The following is a 23,110-nucleotide window of genomic DNA, read 5'->3' on the forward strand; positions in this document are numbered from 1 at the left end:
TTAAAGGTAATTTATTTTTGTTACACTTCCCGAAAAAAACTTACAACATGGGCTTTCATAATATGGCCTTTTAACATATTAATGTTATGGATATTTAATAATTATATGCAAGAAAAAATAAAGACTATAAATAATTTATTATTAATAAAATTATGAAATTATTTATAATTTGATGACTAATTCATCGCCCTTTTTTATATGTTAAATTTTCATAGAAGTTTAAAAATCATTATATTTTCTTTAAACATGTACAATTAAATTATAATCTTTTTATGCCATACTAAGTCATAATATAATATTTCTTCATATTTTACATTAATAACCATTGTTTTTAAATATCGTCTACAATTCTCTAATTACGTCTATTTGTTCAATTTTTTATATGATATCGAATATTCGTCATAAATAGATGGTTTAAGATGCCAAAAAAATATTTAGTTGGTGAATATAATACATCAAATATTACAAATACATCATTTAGTTAAATAAATAACCAAAAATCAAAAATTTATACCCGCGCTGGCGCACTGGTCAGGGTCTAGTTTTTCTTTATACTACTATCCATGTTTACAAACAACACTATAATTAATCTTTTATCCAAGCAATATAAAATATTAGACCTCATATTTTTTATAATTCTAACAATTTTCTTTCAAATTATTTAGATAAATTAAATAATAGAAAAAATTCAGATAATTTATAAACAGCAAAAATAAATAGAACTTATTTTACAGGTTTAATAACTACAAAAAATTCAATAATAAATCAATTAAATTAACGGATTATTTTATTTATTATATTTCCTAAATAATGGTTATATCATTTAAGTAACATAATAATTCAATAATATCCATATCATAAAATATATAAAGTTATACATTGTACAATAAATATAATAACAAAAATAATTATGAAAAATGTTCAAAAAAAAAAAATATATATATATATATATATGTGTTATTTAAAGAAAATGCTTAACACTAATTGTTAACAACAAATTTAAACCTATTATAAGATAAACCAAAATATTAACAAGATAAATTACACAAAACAATTATAATAAAATTAATTAGGCTATATAAAAAGGAGTAATATGTTCAAGACATATTTATAGTTCTTAATTATTTGATACATATCATTTTCTGCATCAAAATATTGTAGAAACGTCAAAATTTCATAAAACTACAAAACAATGAACCTTAGAATTTAGATTAAAAGGTGACAAATTATGAAACTATATCAATTTAAATCAAACTGGATTACATATCGGTCATCCATCGGTTCAATCGGTTAGTCTCTAGTTTTAGTGATTTTTTTAAATATTGATATTTTTAAAAACCTAAAGAAAATTATCAAATCACCGGATTAACCGATTTGACCTCGGGTTTGGATCGAATTTAAAAACACTGATTTTAGTTTCAAAATGTTTTAAATACGAAAAACTCTTATAAATTAAAAAAAAAACTATTTATTAACTTAGTAGTAGAATTTGTCATCATAAAATATTCTGCGCTTGCAAAGCACGGATCAAAATCTAATGATACTTAAAAGGCATTACAAACAAAAATATGAAAGTACTAGATGATAACCATCATTTTATACTAATGTTTGTTTATCAAATGATTTTAACATTTTGCAACACTACCATTTTTATCGATTATAAAATGATGAATACAAATGTTGGTCTCTTAAATTTATCATTGTTGTTAAAGAGTTAACGTATTAAAGTTCATTTTAATTATTTCAGGACTCCATATGCACAAAAGGATATTAAGTTTTGCCAGCTGACACAAATCAAAGTAATCGTATAGGCAAGATCGATTGTAAAATGACAAAAGAGGATTAGGTGCACCATCTATGTAATAAGTAAATGCCTCTTTTCGGCTCTGGATTTGTTTACTATTGAGTCTCCATATGTGATTTCATTTTCTACCTCTATAAAATTGTGTTGTCGTTTATGTTTCACTGATATGAGTTTTTTTTTTTTTCTTCTATGAATTCGGTGAATTACATAAGTGTCAATTTAAAAAGATAGACATCTGTAAAAATTAGTTATACTCCAGATACATATAAACTCTATTCACAGGTTAGTGATTCTAATATATCAAGTTGTTATATAATATAAGTGCAGACTCAGAATATAAATGTATGTCTAGTAGTTAGTACATATTCACTAGTTCAGTTTAAAAATCATCTAATTCTAGAACAACAAAACAAATTATTTATTTTATTAACCTATGATTTAGGTTTAGTTACTTAAGAGTATACGATAAAATATATTTATATATAATATTTTACCATTATAGTATGTGTAAACTATGTATAAACTAAGAACTGTTTGATTTATTAAATGATAAACCAGAAAACTTATAATAAATAGTTAAAATCTTTCATTCTTACATTTATAATAGCTAGATAGGGTATTAGGGAGAAACAAATACTAGACGAATGATCAAATCTCTCATTCTTCGAACAAACTCAAAAGGAGATTATTAGAATCTTGTCATGATATTTCATTAAAAGCTTTTTAGGAATAAAAATCAAGATTAAAATATTTAATCTGAATAAAATAATATATATAGTGCTTCTAATATTAAAAATCACATCGATTTAAAGAATATTTGGGACTGTCAGGATCAAATAACATAGGGGAAATTACATGTTTACCACTTTCATGGTAGCACTTTTCATTTTTACCGCCACTAAGGAGACATTTTCAAAAATACATTCTTCATTTAGTGGCAAAAGACTCTTATGCTCTTGTTATTCATATATATAATAAATCATTATTTAAATAAAAAAATAAAAAATAAAAAAGTAAATTTTTTTTTATGTTTTCGAATTATACTTTTTCAAACTCGAACTCTTTTATAAAATATTTTTTGAAATTTTTTTTTCGAATTTTTATTTAATTTATTTTCAAATTTCTTTTTGAAAAACGAAAATTATGTTTGAAACTATTTTCTAAAATTTTTTATATATTTTTAAAATATTTATTTATATATTTATTAGAATTCTAAATTTCGCATTCCAAAAACCCTACCCCACCCCTCAACTCTAAACCCTAAGTCTAGATTAGTTAACCCTAAGGGTATAATTGTCTTTTATCCTTCATTAAAAGTGAGGGTAAAAGTGGTTAGTGTAAACATGAAAAGTGGTACTATGAATGTGCTATTTGTGGCAATTTCCCAATAACATATTTGAAACTACCTATTTAAGAAATAATTTGTATACATAAAAGTATATACATCAATCATTTTATTTGTGTTATATGGTATTAATTATAATTAAGTGATATTGACATAAATATAGTATATTTTAATATAAATTTTTATTATTAACACTTCCTACTCATATGATTTTATTAACATTTGTATGTTTACTGTAACAAAAATTTAAACCGCAAATTACAAAACTTTTAATGTGAGATTTATCAGTACAAATTTCAAAATTAAAATATTAAGATCTCAATAATTTTCCATGAAATTTTGAATTTTACATATTGTTATATAGTATGTAGTTTAATTTTAATGATATTAATATATATATATATATATATAAATATATATATAATATGAATATTTATTAATGAGACTTAATATTCATACGATTTATGATCATCTGTATTTTGATTGAACAAAAAAATAAACCATTGATTACAAAACTTTCAATGTGAGACTTTTGTCATTTTTAGTAATATGTAGTCGTTTTAAAAAATTCAAAATATAACATATAAGAAAAAAATCTATTTTTTTATTATATACTTGATGTGACTGTTTAATTTCTATTAATAGTATAAAATTAACCAAAAAAGAGAGATGATACAAAAAATGTTTTCAAATATGTATTATTCATAATCATTAATTGTCATATATATGTTAATCATATTAGGTAATTCCGTAAATTTTATTTCATAAGAAAATTGAGAATATTCTTTTTACATTACTAATCAATTTGATAGTTAATTTAATAAAATAAAATAATATATATTTATAAAGACTAACTTATTTTTCTAAAGATTGTAAGAATCATCCTAGTAATGACATATGGCTATGAAAATATGTTGTAATGCTTCAGAATTAATATACAGGGGATGGTTTCTACTTGCATACATCATATTCATAGAAGCATGTTCCGTAGCCTGCAAGCAACATATAAAATATCTCATCTAGTATCTTGTACTCCCCATACATAAAATAATTGCAGAAAAGAAAATGTTATATCAAAAAGATGTTATTAGAGAGGTTACTCAAATTCAGTCACGTATTTCTTTTGTCATTTATCTTACTTTTGGAAAATAAGTATACATGGGTAAATTCATATATAAAATAGGGCATAACATTTATAGATATAATTAGAGATATTATTGGCCGATTATTCATTTTAGTAACAGAAACTTACTAGGGTTTATCTTGGTGAGTGTAGCTGTTCCACCGAAGTAACAAGCAATGCGATTGTTCCCATTGGTTTGATAATACTCATTAAACGCAAAAGATGCGTGCGACCGTATAGTATCCGGCTCTATGACTAAGCAATCAACTCTCCCAATACCAAATGCTCAATCAAGAGCTCTGTGTAGCTCTGATACGTGTGACCTCGTCGAATCACAGCTTTAGAACAAATAGATGAACAAGAAACATAAACACACAAACTTTTGGACAATTAATTATTTCCTCTAAGTGTTCAAGCTCGTTTTTGATGTTTGGCCTAAACTGTGAAGTCGTTTAACCTCGAACTCACGTTGCACAAGTATACAAACACGAAGCTCTCACGGAAACCGCTCAGGAATACAGATACGCAAGAAACGAATGAGAAACGAAAAATAAGAAAAGGAGCACACACATATGGGATATGGAGACACAAATCTAATCTAAATAGAAAACTTCATTTTCATATTCTAGATTTCTTTTTTGTATTTATCTCTTAACATGTACATTTATTACTATGTTAAGTTTCCACATATTTGGAATTATTCAACCGAACAAAAGAACCAAATTACCCGTAACCTAAATCTAAAGGAAGTCTTATTACTGGATTCGAATCCTAGAGAAATGATTTATTAACAACTAGGAGTTTTGCCTGTACATGTGGACATAGTTATTTAATAATATATTTAATAAATATTTATTAATAAATATACTATTAGTTTAAAGATCAAAAAAAAATTAAACATTAAATTTATACTATTTTATGAATCTTTCAATTTTTTTAATTTTTATTGATTTAAAAACATTATTTTTGGATAACAACACTAATATCTTGTAAATATGTTATTATCTTGAACAAATTTTTATTATATTAATTTATAAACAATGATATAATTAAATAAACAAATATATAATTGTTAATATAAAGTGATGTTATTAAACCAAATTCTAGGAATTAGCATAACTTACAAAATCTCAAAATAAATCAAAAGCACAAAAATGTTAAACCAAACTCAGCTTTACATATATTAGTCAAAGTAAATAAGAATATTGATATATGTATAATTATATTGTGAAATACTTCCTATAATAATTAAATAAACACTCAATCAGACTAACTATGTTGACAAACAAAACATTAATATTTAATGTATATTTGAGGAAATTTTAATTTAAACAAAGTTATAATTTTATAAAAATCGTGAAAAATTAAAAGTAAATAAAGTAAATTTTAAATTTTCATAAATATAAGGTACTTGTTGTAAAAAGGAATATTTTCTTTTTGAAAGTTATTCTTACAACTAGACGATAACAATAAATATTTAGTAAAAAAAAAAAATACTAAATTTTCAACTTTTTTTTGGGTGTAAATGTTAAAATTAAATTTTCAACTTAAATAACAAATACAAGTTATTTTTGCAACTGAATGATAAGAATAAAAATGAAAATATCACGAAAATCACATTAATACTAAAATAAATTTAATAATTTTTCAAAAAAATATGCCATGACATATTATGTTTACAAACAAATATAAATAAATTTTTGTTATTTTGTATAAAACTATTTATAATATTTTAGTATAATGATAAATCTAATTATGATATGTGTATATATAATACTAATTATGAAAATAAATAAACAAGAAATAAAGATGTAGATAAACACAAAATAAATACATGGAATTATCTTTTTCTTTTTTCAAAAACGTTTTCCATTTATTTTTGAGATATTTTTATAATATTAGTTTGTAATCAGTTAAATAACGAATTATATAATTTATTTATTAGATATTAAAACTTTAATTAGTCAAATTAAAATGAAAATTGTTTAATAACTAAGCATAAAATTATGGAGAACATGACAAATAAACAAATTCAATTCAAAAATAATAGTATAAATAGATTAAATAGATTAACCTCCACAAGATTTTCATCATCATGTAAGATAATTTTTTTTTTTTGAGTAAATTTTTGCATTAAATTAAACGAACAGCATACAACTTGGATCAAAAACACAGAACAACAATACACCTAAGCTATACCACAGGCTGCAACAACATCGTGAAAAGATAAAAGGATATGAATGCCAAGACTTTAGCAGGAAACAAAAGCACATCCCCAAGAAGATTGTTAGGACTTCAAGAACTCATCCAAGAGCAGCAGCATTGGGCCAGTCTCCACAAGACGAGCAAGAGCAGTTACGCCACCGGACAACGCCGAACCCAGAAGCAAAAACTGAAGCAGCGCCCCAAGAAGACCAAACCCCTGCTCACAGATAAGGAATGAAGCCCGAGACGCAAAACCAGGGACAACCTTTGCGTCAAACTGCCAAGTCACAAAATACACCAATCCTCAATCCACATACGAAAGGAGAGCAGTCCAAGGCTTGCTACAGATGCCACTATGGGTCGACAGAAACCGTCGACACCCAGAAACAGAGAGAGCAGAGGAGAGAGTGACCTTACATTGAAGAGGAAATAGCAGGGCTTCAATGCGCAAGAAGGTAGGTATAAACCGGAGGAGAAGACTCACCACCGCTAGACACAACCTGTACCACTGCCTGAAGAACAGAAAGCGGACCTGTCGACAAGAGCACAACCGGAACAGAAAACTGAGGGGGTGTGGAACCCGAACACCGGAAGAAACCCAGAGCTTCCACCGGAGCTGGGAAGAAGGATCCCACCGTGCGCAGACTGCAAAGCTTTGACCATCAGGAGACAACGCCGATGGGAAAACCTTACGGACACGTCGCCTCTGAGAACCAGAGAGAAAACCAAACCACCGCAAATCAACCACTCCTCCGTTCGCTACACCGCTTCGCAGAGATGTAGATCGAAGTTGGAGAAGGACCCCCACTGAGCCACGCGCCCGCCGACAACAAGGACACGACGTAGATCTAGGAAAACGAAAAACTAGATCCGACAGAACCTTTGATCCAAAAAGCCACTTCTCAGCCTCGCCGCTTTTCCAGACCACCGAACCGCCCCTTTGAACTGCGAAGATCTCTGGTGAAGCTCAGCTCAATCCAGAAGCACAAGCATATTGACAGGAAAGAGCAGAAGTGAGGAGAGGTAAAAAGAATAAAAAAGGAGGGAGGAGAAGGAGATCTCCGGAACCGGCAGGCGCCGGACCGGAGAAAGCTAGGTCATCGGTGGAAAACGAGAGGATTTAGAGAGAAGGTTATATCATGTAAGATAATTGTGATAAAGATTAAAATTTATGTATATTTAAATATTTAAAATATAGTTAGATTAGAAAGAAACAAACCTTGCATGACTTGAACTAGAAGGACTGAGAATGGCGGTGTTGATTCGTGAGAACGGCGGGGTTACGGAGGCGACAATGGAAGACTGAGAAGACTGACAGAGATGGATTGATTCGGAAGCAAGAGCTTGGCGGTGTTACGGAGACGATAATGGAAGGATAGTGTGTGAAGAATCGAACCTAGGATTCTAAAAAATTCGCCGCAAAAGGGGTGTCTTGAGAGAGGTCGTGATTTTAGAATAAGGAAATAGGGTTGTGAGTTATTAGAGAGGGGTTGGTACAATAAGTAAACCGATAGGCTCTGGCTGGTTTAATTTTTCTTTTTACTTTCCAAAGACATAAGGGCATAAAAGACATTAACTAGAAAAAAAGGTTGTCACATGTAGAAAGTGTCTTGGGCTGTAAATCCAAAGACATAAAGTGTCTTGGAGAGTAAAAAATTCCTATTATTACGTACTCCACCATACATAAAATAATCGCGGAAAACTTGTGTATTTTGTGAACGGGAATGATCAACACTCTGCTTCATCTTTGGCGACAGAACTTGATTTGGTCCAAGGGTCTCTTCCTGTGAAGTATCTCGGAGTTCCTCTGATGCCTCATAACCTGTGAAGCCAAGATTATCAACCTTTAGTGGATAAAATCAGATCTCGAGTTACTTCTTTGACAGCAAAACAGCTATCTTTTGCAGGAGATTTAAACAGCCGTCTACTAGTACGATCAATTTTTGGTCTGCATTTTGTCCCACTGGCAAAAGAATGTTTGGAAAAAACTAGAAAGATTTGTACCACCTTTCTCTGGACAGAAGCTCTGAACTCGCAAGGGGGGGAAAATGTCTTGGGAGAGTGTTTGTTCACCGAAAGAGTGCGGAGTTTTGGGTCTGCTTTGCTTAATGGTATTAAATTTGGTGTATGGACTCAAACTCATATGGCTCCTTTTTGCTGGTTCTGAATCGTTGTGGGTCTCAAATATTTGCAGCTGGATTTGGAGAAGGCTCATGAAGCTTTCTTATTTAGCAAAACCTTTCATTCTCTATCATGTAAACTCAGGAAGGATTTTGCGTCTTTTTGGCATAACAATTGGATGGAATTTGAATCAGTTATTGATGTCATCGGCGCACTAGGTCGATCAGTTGACTCTTCTGTCAATGACGACGTTACAGGGGATGCGTGGAGGATGTTAGTGGTATCTCCTTTAAAAAAAAGGTATACAAGAGTAAATCCATATATAACATCTGGCATAACATTTTTATATATAAAGAGCAAAAAAAATTAATGGATTATTCATTTTAGTACCCTACATAGTGCAAGAAACTTACTAGGGTTTATCTTGGTGAGTGTAGCTGTTCCACCGAAGTAACAAGCAATGCGATTGTTCCCATTAGTCTGATAATACACATTAAACGCAAAAGATGCGTGCGACCATATCGTATCCGGCTCGTAACAGTCACCATGTTTCTCGATGACTGAGCAATCAACTCTCCCAATACCACATCCCCAATCAAGATCTCTCTGTAGCTCAGCCTGAGACGCACTTGGTCGAGCCACGCACCATGTTCTTCCGTCCAGGAACGTCGTATTACCTTCAGCTCGAATAGGTCTCTGGTCGGATCATCGTCACCGGTTTTGTAGCTTCACATCGTGCTTGGAATATGAACTTTAGTAGAAGCAGAGAAAATATAAAAATCCAAAATTGATTTCTCATTTTCAAAATGTTGGTAATAGAAAATATAAATGTAAAGAGAAGAAAATATCCAGATCATAACATCACCATATGTAGAAACCTATATTATACATAAATAATATATTGATTGTCACACTCGTTTAAGTATAATGATCAAGTGATGGGGACTTTGGAGGTTGAGACAAGTGAGGTTAGGTTTATTTAGAAAAAATAACCTAATCAAAAGAGCTAAGAATAATCTAGATCTCATTAAGGAATCGAAGGTGCCTTCAAGAGTAATAAAATTTTCAAGAAATTGATAGCATAAGATTTTTTTTTATTATTTTTAATATCAGGAATATTACTTTCCATTCATTTATGACTTATTCTTGGGTTCACCCCCTAGGATGAACCTCTAGGTTCACCAACCAATAAGATTATGTTATTTCAAATTTGATATCTTTTATAAAAAGAAACAAAATATTGTCAAGTTATATTATGTTTAAAAAAAATAAAAATAAAAATAGTAGTAATTACAAAAAAAATATTTTTAAGAAAAAACTAAACCCTAAATCCTAATCCCTAAACCCTAAACCCTAAACCCGAAACCATAAACCCTTGGATAAACCCTAAACCCTTGGATAAATCATAAACTCTAAATCAAAAACACTAAACAAAACACTCAAGGGTTTAGGATTTTAGTGTTTAGTGTTTTTGATTTAGAGTTTATGATTTATCCAAGGGTTTAGGGTTAACCCAAGGGTTTAGAGTTTCGGATTTAGGGTTTAGGGATTAGGATTTATGGTTTAGGAATTAGGATTTATGGTTTAGTGTTTTGTTGACGACGTTAACAATATTTTTTAAAAAACAATCTTTTCTTTTGTAACAACTATTTTTTTTAACCTTTTTATTTAAAAACATAATAACTTGACAATATTTTGTTTTCTTTTTTAAAAGATATCGAATTTGAAATAATGAAATCCTATTGGTTGGTGAACCTAGAGGGTAAACCCTAGGGGGTGAACCCAAGAATAACTCTTCATTTATTGTATAACGAATACTGAAAGTTGAGGAGAGGCGTTCACAACTCACAAGCAAATAATTCTCTGCAAATAGTATATGTTTAATTATAAACATAATAATTTCACATAGGAAAGGCATACAATACACAACACACATTTAAGACTAAATATATTTCGACAAAGTGATTCACAATTTTTTCAATCTAAAGTGTAGAGAATGATGAGAGTATAAGATTGGAAGAATTGTATATTGACTCTCATAATGATAAAGCTTATACATGTACAACTTATATAGGAAGATAAGAATGTAAACGTTAAACCTAGATTTCTTAACTAAATATATACATATCTCAATAACAATATTCACAATTATGTTTTATATCTTCATGATTCTCTATGTAAAGGACTAAAAACAGAGTCGGTTTGATTAAGAAACAAAACAACATAGCCAAGTTATTACAAAAGCCAATACCTAAATCCATTCAGAAGATGATGCTAACAAATCAAAAGACTTTAAACTCAAGAAAGCATAAATTAAAAAAAAAAAAGAACAGAGCTTATGGCATTGATTTTGATGAGGCATAGTGAAGCCTGGTGAGCACGTCAACTCTCTTACACAACTCTTCCACTTAAATGTTCATGTATTTAGAAATATCTTCGATCTTGTTCCTACTCAGATCAAGAAAAAAAAATCGATTAAGTTCATTGACTGTACCAAAGATAACAGTTTTTATCTAACCAGTCTCTCAATCAGATGGCCTCAATCACATGGGAGAACCAAATTACGTTGAACATTTCTAGTTTCAGTATCCGCAACCTATATCTACTGGAAGTCTTTTTACTCCAGTAGTTATGAAGTCATTAATTTTTTTTACGTTTCAATATTTTGGATTCGAATCTTAGAGAAATGATTTATTAACAATTACATAGATTAATAGAGAATAAACCTACACAAGATTTTCATCACGATGTAAGCAGTGTCGGCCCTGGATAGAAGCTGGGGTAGCATGTGCTTCCAGCCTTGAAAATAATATGTAATATTTCAACTATTTTTGACTAAAATCTCCATTAGCTTAGTTGGTAAATGTTAATAACCATATGTTAGTACTACAAACAAACTAAAAGTTTGTTTACATGACAGAAATAAGAGATCAACAGTTATTGTATAGAAATAAATTGTAAGGTAACATACATAATTTTTTTTTTAAAAACTCAACCATAATTCCAATATTGATATGGAAATAAAAATATATAGTTGCACAATTCGAAAGAATGCAATATAAAACAACTTACCAAAAACAAATAAGAGCAGACATGAAACTAGATGATTTAAAATAAGAAAATGATTAAAAGTTCTATCGCCAAAATAAAAACAGAACATAGTCCCATTCAAACTATCTCAGTAATTGTATAAGGCAATTTAGTAAACACAACAAAACTGAGTCTTAATCTCCTTATAACAAATAAGTTCAATGAAAAGAGTTGATAAAAGTAAAGAAGAGCAATCACAATAATAAATATCACACATAATATAAAACCAAACTCTTCAAGTTAAACACAAATGTTAAATAAAAGTAAAATATCTGGGTGAACAGAGATCAAACCCTAGTATTATATAAAAACGCATTAAAAGTAACAAAACCCCTTTTTGACTGTCTCGACATCGGACGGTGAAATTATTTTTGTAAATGCTGAGTCACCTTTAGAGAATTGGTTCTCAAATTTCATTTTATGGCATCTTATTTTGAACATATGAATATTTCCTTCACGGTGTTGCAAAATTTCCTACACAGAATCAAAAACACATTAAGTTTCTTATTTTCCCAAACATTGAGAGAAGAAGAATAAATTGAGAGAAGAAGAAAGAGGAAACTTACAGCCATGAATCGTCTCCAACAAGCATCATATCTCCTTCATGAACTTTAAAGGTTAGTTTCCATTGACTGTGCATATGCAACTTGCCTTCGATATTAAAGAGTTTTTCTAGTTCAAGGATCATGTGATTGTATCCATCAAAATCAGTTAAATCAACAGTTCTAACAACACCTTCCATGTGAACCTGGTCAATAAACATATCAAGTGTTTGTGAATTAAATATAGTCATCTCAATCTGGTTAAAAAGTTATTCAAGTTTCTTATCAATATCAAATCTACTGTATTAGAATAAAACTATGTGTGCAACCATATATAAAATCTAGTCTTTTCTTAAAAAGAACATGAATAATTTTACAAAGCCTATGTCTTATCATGTTCTAGTTATTAATAATTAATAATTTTAGAATTGACTAAAAAGTAAAGAATAAGTAGAAGATGCTCTTAGTCATACCTTGGTACTACTTGTAGTACACCTTATTTTCTTCGTTTGGATTTCTGTTAGTGATGTCACTGCTTGAATTTGATCAAGCTTTTCTTCATCAAAGATTTCAGAAATTTTACTCTTTTGGTATGATTCAAGTGGTTCCAAAACATCTCTTGCTTTGGTAGAAGCCGTTAGATCAACTCCAAACAATCTGAAGCTACTAGATGCATTGGTGGTTGAATTTTCTTTTGTTGACTGGACCATTTGGTCATTGTAATATGGTTTGGACATAGCAAGACCTGCATAGCTCACTAGCCAACCAGATGAAATTTTTGAATCATTAGTTTCATTCTGATAAATAAGTTGAGGAAGACTTGTCGAAGATTTTATACTTGATTCTCCAATTTATTGGCTTTGAGTCAACATATGAATTATCATATTTGAACTTATATATAGAAATATGATGATAATGGATACACAAAGAAGCATAAATTATTTAAAACTATTTTCTTACCAATTTCGTTAATTTCGCGTTGGCGTTTGTTTTTTCGAATTAAAGGCTCGATTTCCCATGGAGAGACCTTATTAGGTCTTGAAATTGTTGCAGCTTCATCCCACTGAACCTATAAAAATAAGTTAGTGGATTTTACTTATTATTATTTTGAAATCATAGTCTAAAATAATATAACAAAAATTAGTTATGAATAAGTTTTACTTGTAGGTTTCGCCATTCTGAATCCTTCCAATAAATGGAGAAATCTTCCACTTTTACTATTGTCCCAGAATATCTTTGCAGTATAAACAAAATTTGTAAGTAATCATATTTGGAAAAAAAAATTATATGAGAGTCAAATATTTACATTATTTCATTAAAATCACGTCCTTCAAACTTCATAGTAAACCTTGAACCTGTATTGAACTTCATGTTCACTGCATCTATAACTTTTTTGCAGTTGACAATGAATTTGCTCGACCTAATATCATCATATCAAGAATAAATTAAAATATGCTTTTTAAAATAAAATATTCTCATGATGTTTAAGTAGAGTAATAAAGTATTTTCCTTACTTTGGCCTATAAAACACGTCGAACATACATTTGGAGTTAATAGCATTCGATGCAGTAGCAACTAAACCATAATGCATACTCTCTTTTGAAATTACTGATGATGATATGTTGCTTTGTTGAGGCGCTGCTTTTCTGATTCCGATTTGTGATTCCCCATTCTCCCCTCTAGAACAAAAAAAAATTTAAAATACAAAAAAAATTAAGAAACAAAAGAGATGCAAAATGACAAATGTATATACCTAAGGAATACAACAGAGTCTCCAACGGCCAAACTTTTTTTTCTTACAAACTGTTTCCAACCAGATGTGAAAAGATGTCTTTGTGGTGTACCTAATTGATAATTTATACATAAATAAAGATTATTAGTTGTGTATAAAGATTATTAGTTACTACCAAACGATTTTGATATAGAAAACGTAGCTACCTCTAAAAGTGTGTTTAAATTTCCAAACATGATCATGGAGATCTTTAGCAACTATCCACTGACTCGGTGCTTGCTGTGACATATCCTAAAAAAACGTTTAATACAAAGGATCATATAAAAATTTACAATATAAGTCAATTATGGATTTATTTGGTGTATTTATTAAATGAAAATACCAATAGAGGAAGACATTCAATGGCATCTTTTTTAAATAAAGAAAAACCACCATGTGTGCTGGCATCCGAAGCAGTTAACACCTTGGTAAAATAGTTAATGTTTTGTTCGTTGTTGCCATTAGGAATAGAGACTTCAAATTCCTAATAATTAAATTCATAAATTTATTTACAGATATTATAAAAAGAGGTACTATTAGTTCTTAAATAAAATTTTAAATTTTCCACGTACAGGTGAAAATGGCGACAACGAAACTTTTGCATAAACTTCATCTGTATTGGTATCCACCTAAATTCATGCATAAAACATGTCAAAACCATAATATGTACAATTGTAAGCCAATTAATCTCATGTGTATTTCCTAAAGAGAAACATCAAATACCAAAGATACATACCTTAAGCTTGATGCTAATAACATTACAACGAATTTTTGAAGAAATATCAAAAATTGGTTTAAATTGGCACAGGTTGTCATTTTCTGATGCTACAAGCTGATAATGTCATAAGATTGTAGAAAAGTTTATTGAATAACAAAATATGAGAATTAATGTGAAATTATTCATAGAAAAACATGTGCCTGCTCTATGTGCCCTTGAGGAAAATAATAAACTTCTTCTCCAATTATTGGAAGATCAAACAAAGATCCAGCACATAACTTCCATAACTGATTATACATATATCTATTGGTTCCATCAGTTCCTAAATGAATAAAAAAATATTTTTATGAGTAAATATTCCTAATAAATCAAAAGTTAAATTTGAGTTCCTTTTTTAACTTATACCTTGAAATTTAGGTTGTGCATCTCTAATTTTGTTATTCTCCATCAGCTTTTACCAAATAATGGTCTTGAATTACACCTTACACAAAAATATCACCAAATCCAGAATAGTTGTTAGCATGGTATTCTATTTCAAAATTAGGGGTGGGCGGTCGGTACCCATTATTATTCAGTTCGGGTCTATTTAGGTTTTGGGTTTTTGAGATTAAAGATTTCAATCTCATTTAAGTATTTATAAATTTTTATTCGTGTTTGGTTCGGATCTTTGCGGGAGATGAGCTGTTTAAATTATTTTTAAATTTTTCAAACTCTAAAAATGAAGTTTGTGTTTTTTTTTAAATAATTCAAATTCAAAAGAGTATATAAAGTTTGTGTTTTTTAAAAGGTATTGATAAACAGGTTTGTGTTTTTTTAAGTATGATTACATCATGATAGATAGAGAATTTTAAATAAAATTTTACAAATTATATTGCAATATAAATCATGATTATTCACAAAATCGAGCCATACAAGTAGATAATTAACATAATACCTTTGATTAGTGAATTGTTGAGCACGTTTTGATCTTGGTAAACAAGTTTGTTTTCTGTTCTTTACAATGATCTGTATTTGTCTTTGTTTAGTCATCAATTTGATATACATCAGGTATTTATAGTTGAGAAGTCATTGTCCTACATTAATATTGTTCATATGATTTTTGACTAAAGATTACCTCATAAGTCATAATTAGTTGATTTGTCAGTGAAGAAAATGGTCTTTAGTAAAAGAAAATTCAAAGGTCGCCTATGGATTCTGTACTTAAACATTAATGCATTTTTACAGCCTTTCCATTTATGTGAAAAAAATCCCAAAATGGAACTCATCTAATGTTGAACACGTCAATTCTCCCATCATCACCTCAATCCCAAAATGGAACTCATCTCTAAATGGTAACCAAAGAAATGAGTGAGAATAGTTGATTCCTTACCATTTCTTACAATTTACACCATTTACAAGGAATATTTATTACTTATGATTCCTTAATATTCTTTAACTTTTAAAGAATAAAAGACTACAATTATTCCTTATAAAATTAGAAAAGAAATAGATTTTCCTCTTATTTTTTCATTTCATTCTTTTCCTTGTTATTTCTCTTATTCTTTTAATGGTTACCAGTTAAAGCCTTACATCTTTGGTTAACAATTAACCAAAAGTCATGTGTTTCTACATGATCCACACATACATGTGATGGACAGAAGTTGACCAAAAAACAGAAATATTATATTGGACCTAACTTTTATTTTGTAAGTTTTTAAATTCAATACACCTTTCAACTTTATAGTTAAACTTACATTGAATCACTAATATTCCTTTCATTATACTACTATCTATGTTTCCAAACAATATTCTTATTTATATTATTAAAAGAAAAGTACCCATTAAAAATACCCCTAAGTATTCTAATTTATTTACACTTCCATGGCACTGAGAATTTAATTTAACTACATATTTTAATGATTGTCTTTTCCAGTTAAATTAATGAGTTTTCCTTAATCAAATTTAATCTTAATATCATTAAATGAACCTACCTATTATAATGTTTCTCTTTTCCAGTTAAATTAATGAGTTTTCCTTAGTCAAATTTAAATTTAATATCATTAAATAAACCTAAAAATACATCATATATTTAATGTAAATTATTACGGATGAGTACGGCCCAATAAAGAACTTGAATTTTATTTTTTACAAAAACGTGAATCACTTGACATATATAATATTTAAAATATATTAACTACAATATAACAAATGCATACTTTAGTTTGAAATGATCATGCTCAAGTTTGATATAGTCAACTTACATCATGCATCGATCGATGTACAATATTCAAACCACCTATAGTTTTTATTTTCTTTATAGGATGTATCAACCAACCAATCATCCTATTGATTTTCTAAGCTTTATAAAAACAAATCAATAAATACAAACTCAAAATCCAATATCTTCTATTAATCAAAACATAATATCTTCAATGTCATATCTTTAATGTACCTATTAAATATAGAAACTGTAACCATAATTACACTAATTATAAGAATAGAATTGATTCCAACCAATTGATCTATTACTTCTGTAATTGATTTGCTTGTAGAAGAGGAAACAAGAAATTTAAAATTTGTAAGAATATAAAGATATAGAGATTCCAACCAATTGCCTATATTTGCGTATGAGTTTCGCATTATAAGCTTCAAATTGAACATTGAAAAAGATAGAGATTTTTTTTAATCTTTTACCGACACAGAACTTAAACAAAACGAAAGAGTTAAAGGTAATTTATTTTTGTTACACTTCCCGGAAAAAAACTTACAACATGGGCTTTCATAATATGGCCTTTTAACATATTAATGTTATGGATATTTAATAATTATATGCAAGAAAAAATAAAGACTATAAATAATTTATTATTAATAAAATTATGAAATTATTTATAATTTGATGACTAATTCATCGCCGTTTTTTATATGTTAAATTTTCATAGAAGTTTAAAAATCATTATATTTTCTTTAAACATGTACACTTAAATTATAATTTTTTTATGCCATACTAAGTCATAATATAATATTTCTTCATATTTTACATTAATAACCATTGTTTTTAAATATCGTCTACAATTCTTTAATTACGTCTATTTGTTCAATTTTTTATATGATATCGAATATTTGTCATAAATAGATGGTTTAAGATGCCAAAAAAAAATATTTAGTTGGTGAATATAATACATCAAATATTACAAATACATCATTTTGTTAAATAAATAACCAAAAATCAAAAATTTATACCCGCGCTGGCGCACTGGTCAGGGTCTAGTTTTTCTTTATACTACTATCCATGTTTACAAACAACACTATAATTAATCTTTTATCCAAGCAATATAAAATATTAGACCTCATATTTTTTATAATTCTAACAATTTTCTTTCAAATTATTTAGATAAATTAAATAATAGAAAAAATTCAGATAATTTATAAACAGCAAAAATAAATAGAACTTATTTTACAGGTTTAATAACTACAAAAAATTCAATAATAAATCAATTAAATTAACGGATTATTTTATTTATTATATTTCCTAAATAATGGTTATATCATTTAAGTAACATAATAATTCAATAATATCCATATCATAAAAATATATAAAGTTATACATTGTACAATAAATATAATAACAAAAATAATTATGAAAAATGTTCAAAAAAAAAAAAATATATATATATATATATATATGTGTTATTTAAAGAAAATGCTTAACACTAATTGTTAACAACAAATTTAAACCTATTATAAGATAAACCAAAATATTAACAAGATAAATTACACAAAACAATTATAATAAAATTAATTAGGCTATATAAAAAGGAGTAATATGTTCAAGACATATTTATAGTTCTTAATTATTTGATACATATCATTTTCTGCATCAAAAGTTTGTAGAAACGTCAAAATTTCATAAAACTACAAAACAATGAACCTTAGAATTTAGATTAAAAGGTGACAAATTATGAAACTATATCAATTTAAATCAAATTGGATTACATATCGGTCATCCATCGGTTCAATCGGTTAGTCTCTAGTTTTAGTGATTTTTTTAAATATTGATATTTTTAAAAACCTAAAGAAAATTATCAAATCACCGGATTAACCGATTTGACCGCGGGTTTGGATCGAATTTAAAAACACTGATTTTAGTTTCAAAATGTTTTAAATACGAAAAACTCTTATAAATTAAAAAAAAACTATTTATTAACTTAGTAGTAGAATTTGTCATCATAAAATATTCTGCGCTTGCAAAGCACGGATCAAAATCTAATGATACTTAAAAGGCATTACAAACAAAAATATGAAAGTACTAGATGATAACCATCATTTTATACTAATGTTTGTTTATCAAATGATTTTAACATTTTGCAACACTACCATTTTTATCGATTATAAAATGATGAATACAAATGTTGGTCTCTTAAATTTATCATTGTTGTTAAAGAGTTAACGTATTAAAGTTCATTTTAATTATTTCAGGACTCCATATGCACAAAAGGATATTAAGTTTTGCCAGCTGACACAAATCAAAGTAATCGTATAGGCAAGATCGATTGTAAAATGACAAAAGAGGATTAGGTGCACCATCTATGTAATAAGTAAATGCCTCTTTTCGGCTCTGGATTTGTTTACTATTGAGTCTCCATATGTGATTTCATTTTCTACCTCTATAAAATTGTGTTGTCGTTTATGTTTCACTGATATGAGTTTTATTTTTTTTTCTTCTATGAATTCGGTGAATTACATAAGTGTCAATTTAAAAGATAGACATCTGTAAAAATTAGTTATACTCCAGATACATATAAACTCTATTCACAGGTTAGTGATTCTAATATATCAAGTTGTTATATAATATAAGTGCAGACTCAGAATATAAATGTATGTCTAGTAGTTAGTACATATTCACTAGTTCAGTTTAAAAATCATCTAATTCTAGAACAACAAAACAAATTATTTATTTTATTAACCTATGATTTAGGTTTAGTTACTTAAGAGTATACGATAAAATATATTTATATATAATATTTTACCATTATAGTATGTGTAAACTATGTATAAACTAAGAACTGTTTGATTTATTAAATGATAAACCAGAAAACTTATAATAAATAGTTAAAATCTTTCATTCTTACATTTATAATAGCTAGATAGGGTATTAGGGAGAAACAAATACTAGACGAATGATCAAATCTCTCATTCTTCGAACAAACTCAAAAGGAGATTATTAGAATCTTGTCATGATATTTCATTAAAAGCTTTTTAGGAATAAAAATCAAGATTAAAATATTTAATCTGAATAAAATAATATATATAGTGCTTCTAATATTAAAAATCACATCGATTTAAAGAATATTTGGGACTGTCAGGATCAAATAACATAGGGGAAATTACATGTTTACCACTTTCATGGTAGCACTTTTCATTTTTACCGCCACTAAGGAGACATTTTCAAAAATACAATCTTCATTTAGTGGCAAAAGACTCTTATGCTCTTGTTATTTATATATATAATAAATCATTATTTAAATAAAAAAATAAAAAATAAAAAAAAGTAAATTTTTTTTTATGTTTTCGAATTATACTTTTTCAAACTCGAACTCTTTTATAATTTTTTTTTTGAAATTATTTTTTCGAATTTTTCTTTAATTTATTTTCAAATTTCTTTTTGAAAAACGAAAATTAAGTTTGAAACTATTTTCTAAAATTTTTTATATATTTTTAAAATATTTATTTATATATTTATTAGAATTCTAAATTTCGCATTCCAAAAACCCTACCCCACCCCTCAACTCTAAACCCTAAGTCTAGATTAGTTAACCCTAAGGGTATAATTGTCTTTTATCCTTCATTAAAAGTGAGGGTAAAAGTGGTTAGTGTAAACATGAAAAGTGGTACTATGAATGTGCTATTTGTGGCAATTTCCCAATAACATATTTGAAACTACCTATTTAAGAAATAATTTGTATACATAAAAGTATATACATCAATCATTTTATTTGTGTTATATGGTATTAATTATAATTAAGTGATATTGACATAAATATAGTATATTTTAATATAAATTTTTATTATTAACACTTCCTACTCATATGATTTTATTAACATTTGTATGTTTACTGTAACAAAAATTTAAACCGCTAATTACAAAACTTTTAATGTGAGACTTATCACTACAAATTTCAAAATTAAAATATTAAGATCTCAATAATTTTCCATGAAATTTTGAATTTTACATATTGTTATATAGTATGTAGTTTAATTTTAATGATATTAATATATATATATATATATATATAATATGAATATTTATTAATGAGACTTAATATTCATACGATTTATGATCATCTGTATTTTGAATGAACAAAAAAATAAACCATTGATCACAAAACTTTCAATGTGAGACTTTTGTCATTTTTAGTAATATGTAGTCGTTTTAAAAAATTCAAAATATAAAATATAAGAAAAAAATCTATTTTTTTATTATATACTTGATGTGACTGTTTAATTTCTATTAATAGTATAAAATTAAACAAAAAAGAGAGATGATACAAAAAATGTTTTCAAATATGTATTATTCATAATCATTAATTGTCATATATATGTTAATCGTATTAGGTAATTCCGTAAATTTTATTTCATAAGAAAATTGAGAATATTCTTTTTACATTACTAATCAATTTGATAGTTAATTTAATAAAATAAAATAATATATATTTATAAAGACCAACTTATTTTTCTAAAGATTGTAAGAATCATCCTAGTAATGACATATGGCTATGAAAACATGTTGTAATGCTTCAGAATTAATATACAGGGGATGGTTCCTACTTGCATACATCATATTCATAGAAGCATGTTCCGTAGCCTGCAAGCAACATATAAAATATCTCATCTAGTATCTTGTACTCCCCATACATAAAATAATTGCAGAAAAGAAAATGTTATATCAAAAAGATGTTATTAGAGAGGTTACTCAAATTCAGTCACGTATTTCTTTTGTCATTTATCTTACTTTTGGAAAATAAGTATACATGGGTAAATCCATATATAAAATAGGGCATAACATTTATAGATATAATTAGAGATATTATTGGCCGATTATTCATTTTAGTAACAGAAACTTACTAGGGTTTATCTTGGTGAGTGTAGCTGTTCCACCGAAGTAACAAGCAATGCGATTGTTCCCATTGGTTTGATAATACTCATTAAACGCAAAAGATGCGTGCGACCGTATAGTATCCGGCTCTATGACTAAGCAATCAACTCTCCCAATACCAAATGCTCAATCAAGAGCTCTGTGTAGCTCTGATACGTGTGACCTCGTCGAATCACAGCTTTAGAACAAATAGATGAACAAGAAACATAAACACACAAACTTTTGGACAATTAATTATTTCCTCTAAGTGTTCAAGCTCGTTTTTGATGTTTGGCCTAAACTGTGAAGTCGTTTAACCTCGAACTCACGTTGCACAAGTATACAAACACGAAGCTCTCACGGAAACCGCTCAGGAATACAGATACGCAAGAAACGAATGAGAAACGAAAAATAAGAAAAGGAGCACACACATATGGGATATGGAGACACAAATCTAATCTATATAGAAAACTTCATTTTCTTATTCTAGATTTCTTTTTTGTATTTATCTCTTAACATGTACATTTATTACTATGTTAAGTTTCCAAATATTTGGAATTATTCAACAGAACAAAAGAACCAAATTACCCGTAACCTAAATCTAAAGGAAGTCTTATTACTGGATTCGAATCCTAGAGAAATGATTTATTAACAACTAGGAGTTTTGCCTGTACATGCGGACATAGTTATTTAATAATATATTTAATAAATATTTATTAATAAATATACTATTAGTTTAAAGATCAAAAAAAAAATTAAACATTAAATTTATACTATTTTATGAATCTTTCAATTTTTTAATTTTTATTGATTTAAAAACATTATTTTTGGATAACAACACTAATATCTTGTAAATATGTTATTATCTTGAACAAATTTTTATTATATTAATTTATAAACAATGATATAATTAAATAAACAAATATATAATTGTTAATATAAAGTGATGTTATTAAACCAAATTCTAGGAATTAGCATAACTTACAAAATCTCAAAATAAATCAAAAGCACAAAAATGTTAAACCAAACTCAGCTTTACATATATTAGTCAAAATAAATAAGAATATTGATATATGTATAATTATATTGTGAAATACTTCCTATAATAATTAAATAAACACTCAATCAGACTAACTATGTTGACAAACAAAACATTAATATTTAATGTATATTTGAGGAAATTTAAATTTAAACAAAGTTATAATTTTATAAAAATCGTGAAAAATTAAAAGTAAATAAAGTAAATTTTAAATTTTCATAAATATAAGGTACTTGTTGTA

The 23,110-nt window shown here is 27.6% G+C and overlaps 1 long non-coding RNA gene and 1 pseudogene across 1 annotated transcript; both read right to left on the reverse strand.

Moving 5' to 3' along the window:
- Window positions 1–6,303: 6,303 nt before the first annotated feature.
- Window positions 6,304–9,907, reverse strand: LOC125578315 (annotated as a pseudogene).
- An 839-nt stretch (window positions 9,908–10,746) lies between these two features.
- Window positions 10,747–16,934, reverse strand: LOC125578317. Its single transcript, XR_007316401.1, has 3 exons — window positions 12,255–16,934; window positions 11,329–12,162; window positions 10,747–11,046 (listed from the first exon to the last, which is right to left on the reverse strand). It is a non-coding gene; the product is annotated as an uncharacterized LOC125578317 (long non-coding RNA).
- Between the last annotated feature and the right edge of the window lie 6,176 nt (window positions 16,935–23,110).

This window comes from Brassica napus, chromosome A9 (assembly GCF_020379485.1).
Source record: "Brassica napus cultivar Da-Ae chromosome A9, Da-Ae, whole genome shotgun sequence".
NCBI classification, from domain to species: domain Eukaryota; kingdom Viridiplantae; phylum Streptophyta; class Magnoliopsida; order Brassicales; family Brassicaceae; genus Brassica; species Brassica napus.